Here is a 4,165-nt window from a genome sequence, read left to right on the forward strand (position 1 = left end):
ACCTCTTTCTCACCTCATTCTCCCCTTTTCTTTCCCTTCCTTCCAATTCATCCTTCTCCTTACCTTACCTTTACTTTCTTTTATTTTATCTTTTTCGCTCTCTTCTCTTTTTTTCTCTTTTCATCCCTTGCTTCATCCCTTGGCCTACCCTTTTCCCTTTCCTACGTCCACTTCATTCCTTCCCATCCCATCCCTTTCTTTCCCTTTCCCCACCCTTGATCTTCTCTTTCTTCCCTTTTCCTTCCCTTTCCCTTCCTTTCCTTTTCCTCCCTTTCCGTCCTTCCCCCTTCCCTCTCTCTCCCTTTCTCTTTTCCTCCCCTTTTCCCTTCCTTCCCTTCTCCTTCCCCTTCCCTTCCCTTTCCCTTTCCCTTTCCTTCCCATTTTCTCCCTTTCCCCTTTCTTCCTCCTTTTCCCTTCCCTACCCTTTCTCTCCTTCCCCTTCCTTTCACCCCTTTCTTTCCTTTCCTTTTCCTTCTTTCCTCTTTTCTTTTCCTCTTCCCTTTTCCCTATTTTCCCTCCCTTCCTTTCCTCCTTTCCCTCTTCCCCTTTCCTCTTTCTTTCTCTTCCTTTTCCTTCGCCTTTTTCCTTCCCTTTTCCTTCCCTTCCTTTAATTCCTTTCCTTCTTTCACTTCCCCTTTTTTCCCCTTTTCAATACACCTTCCACTCCGTCCTCCACTTTCCCCTTCTCCTTCTCCACTTTCCTTCTATTCCTATTCCTTTCCTTTTCCCTTCCTTTTCCCTTTCCTTTTCTTCCCTTCCATTCTTTTCCATTTTTTCTTCCTCCTTTCCCTCTTTTCCTCCTCCTTTACTTCTATCCTCTTCCCCTTCCCCTTCTCCTTCCCTTCCCTTCCTTTCCCCTCCCTTCCCTTACTTTTTCTTTCTTTCCATTTTCCTTCCTTATCTTCCCTCCCCTTTCCTTTCCTTTACTTTACTTCATTTCTTTGGCTCTCTTCCTTTTCTTCCATTTTCCTCCCTTCCCTTTTCCTCGTTTCCTTTTCCTTCTTTTCCCTTCCCTTCCCTTCCCTTGCCATTCCTTCCCTTCCCTTCCCTTTCCTTCCCTTTTTTTTTACTTTCCCCTCCCTTCCCTTTACTTCATTCCATTTCTTTCCCTTTCCCACTCCTTTCCCTTTCTTTCCCTTTCCCCTCCCTTTCCTTTCCCTCCATTCCCTTTCTTTCCCTTCCCCTCCCTTTCCTTTCCCTCTATTCCCTTTCTTTCCCTTTCATTTCCTTCCCTCCCCTTTCCCTATCTTTCCTTCCACTTCCCTTCTCTTCCCTTCCTTTCCCTTCCCCTCATTTACATTCCCTTCCCCTTTCCTTAGCGTCCCTTTCCCCTTCCCTTACCTTCCATTCCATTTTATTCCCTTCCCCTTCGTTTCCCCTTCCCCTTCTCTTCCTTGTTTCCTTTTCTTCCCTTCTTTTCCAGTCCCCTTCCTTACATTCCCTTCCCCATCCCTTATCGTCCCTTCCCCTTCCCTTACCTTCCATTCCATTCTCTTCCCTTCTCCTTCCTTTCCCTTCCCCTTCCTTCCCTTCCCCTTTCCCTTCCTTTCCCCGTTCCTTCACTTCCCTTCCTTTCCCTTCCGTCCCTTCCCTTCCCGTCCCTTTTCTTTCCTTCCCTTCCCTTCCCTTCCCTTCCCTTTCCTTATATTACATTCACCTTCCCTTACCGTTCCTTCCCTTCCCTTCCTTTCCCTTCCCTCCCCTTCCCTTCCCTTTTCTTCCCTTCCCTTTCCTTATATTTCCTTTTCCTTTCCTTACCGTCCCTTCCTCTTCCCTTACCTTCCATTCCATTCTATTCCGTTCCTCTTCCTTCCCTTCCCCTTTCCCTGCCCTTCCCCTTTTCCTTCTCTTACCTTCCTTTTTCCTTTCCCTTCCCTTTCCTTTCCTTCCCTTCCCTTAATTTCCCTTTCCTTATATTCCCTTCTCCTTCCCTTACCGTTCCTTCCCTTCCATTCCTTTCCCTTTCTTTCCCTTCCTTTCCCTTCCCTTCCCTTTTATTCCCTTCCTTTTCCTTATATTTCCTTCTTCTCTTACCGTCCCTTCCCCTTCCCTTACCCTCCATTCCATTCTATTCCCTTCCCCTTCCACTTCCTCTACCCCTTCCCCTTCTCTTCCCTGTTTCCTTTTCTTCCCCTTCCTTTCCAGTCCCCTTCCTTACATTCCCTTCCCCATCCCTTATCGTCCCTTCCCCTTCCCATACCTTCCATTCCCTTCTCTTCCCTACTTCCTTTCCTTCCCCTTCCTCCCCTTCCCCTTTCCCTTCCTTTCCCCGTTCCTTCACTTCCCTTCCTTTCCCTTCCGTCCCTTCCCTTCCCGTCCCTTTTCTTTCCTTCCCTTCCCTTCCCTTCTCTTCCATTTCCTTCCCTTCCCTTCCATTCCCTTCCCTTCCCTTTCCTTATATTACATTCACCTTCCCTTACCGTTCCTTCCCTTCCCTTCCTTTCCCTTCCCTCCCCTTCCCTTACCTTTTCTTCCCTTCCCTTTCCTTATATTTCCTTTTCCTTCCCTTACCGTCCCTTCCTCTTCCCTTACCTTCCATTCCATTCTATTCCGTTCCTCTTCCTTCCCTTCCCCTTTCCATGCCCTTCCCCTTTTCCTTCTCTTACCTTCCTTTTTCCTTTCCCTTCCCTTTCCTTCCCTTCCCTTCCCTTACTTTCCCTTTCCTTATATTCCCTTCCCCTTCCCTTACCGTTTCTTCCCTTCCATTCCTTTCCCTTTCTTTCCCTTCCTTTCCCTTCCCTTCCCTTCCCTTTTATTCCCTTCCTTTTCCTTATATTTCCTTCTCCTTCTCTTACCGTCCCTTCCTCTTCCATTACCTTCCATTCCATTCTATTCCCTTCCTCTTCCTTCCCTTCCCCTTCCCTTTCCGTTCCTTCCCTTCCATTCCTTTCCCTTTCTTTCCCTTCCTTTCCCTTCCCTTCCCTTCTCTTCCCTTCCCTTCCCTTTTCTTCCCTTCCTTTTCCTTATATTTCCTTCTCCTTCCCTTACCGTCCCTTCCTCTTCCATTACCTTTCATTCCATTCTATTCCGTTCCTCTTCCTTCCCTTCCCCTTTCCCTGCCCTTCCCCTTTTTCTTGTCTTACCTTCCTTTTTCCCTTCCCTTCCCTTCCCTTCCCTTCCCTTTGCTTGCCTTCCCCTCCCTTCTCCCTACCCTTCTTTTTTCCCATCCTTTTCTACAAAGGATTACAAAGGAGGAGCGTACCAACAGGAGACCTTTTGGTCCATAACTAGGTTGGATGCGAAAAAATAATAATGATTAATAAATAAATAAAATGATGATAATATAAATGATAATAGATAAAATGAACAAATGCATAGGTTTAGTTAAATAATAAGTAAACAGGTAAATAGCAAATAGTAATAAATCTATAGATAAATAATAATAAATGAAAACCAAGCAAATAATAATAAACAAACAGACAAGTGATAACAAACAAATAAATAAATAATATAAAATAAATGGCAGGTATTACAGCATCTTGCGTAGGTGTTTATCTAAACGAATCTTTAAGCTTCGAACTGAACTACATTGCACTGCCTCTGCAGTAAGTTTATTCCATTCATTAACTACACGGTTGGCGAAGTTGCTTCTACCCACTTCCAAATTAAATCTACTTCCTGATAGTTTGAGACCATTATATCTTGTCGGATTCTCATTCAGTGTGAAAAGTTGTCACTTTTCATGTTGTCAATTCCCTTTAGAATCTTAAAGGACTGTATCAAGTCACCTCTGAATCTACGCTTTTTTAGGGAAAACAGATTCATATATTTTAGTCCTAGAATCAGTCCTAGAATCTTGTTTGCTTTCTTAGAGGCTGAAATACTCTGTTTAGATGATTTGAGATCGTTGCTGATAATTACGCCGAGATCTTTTTCACTATCCACTTTTCTTAACGAATTTCCAAATAACTTGTAATCGTACTTACTGTTATTTTTACTTATATGCATAAACTTGCACTTACTGTAGTTTATCTAAATCTTCTTGAATATCTAATTGATTTTAGTGATCATTAACCATTCCGCACATTTTTGTATCATCAGCAAATTTGGAAACAATAGGTTTCAGTCCGTGGTTTATATCATTTATTTATACTATGAATAGAAGTGGCCCGAGAACGGAACCCTGAGGAACTCCACTCGTAACATTTTTCCATCTAGAAGTTTT

Source organism: Oratosquilla oratoria, chromosome 5 (genome assembly GCF_046742065.1).
Source record: "Oratosquilla oratoria isolate Oo_2021 chromosome 5, ASM4674206v1, whole genome shotgun sequence".
NCBI lineage: Eukaryota > Metazoa > Arthropoda > Malacostraca > Stomatopoda > Squillidae > Oratosquilla > Oratosquilla oratoria.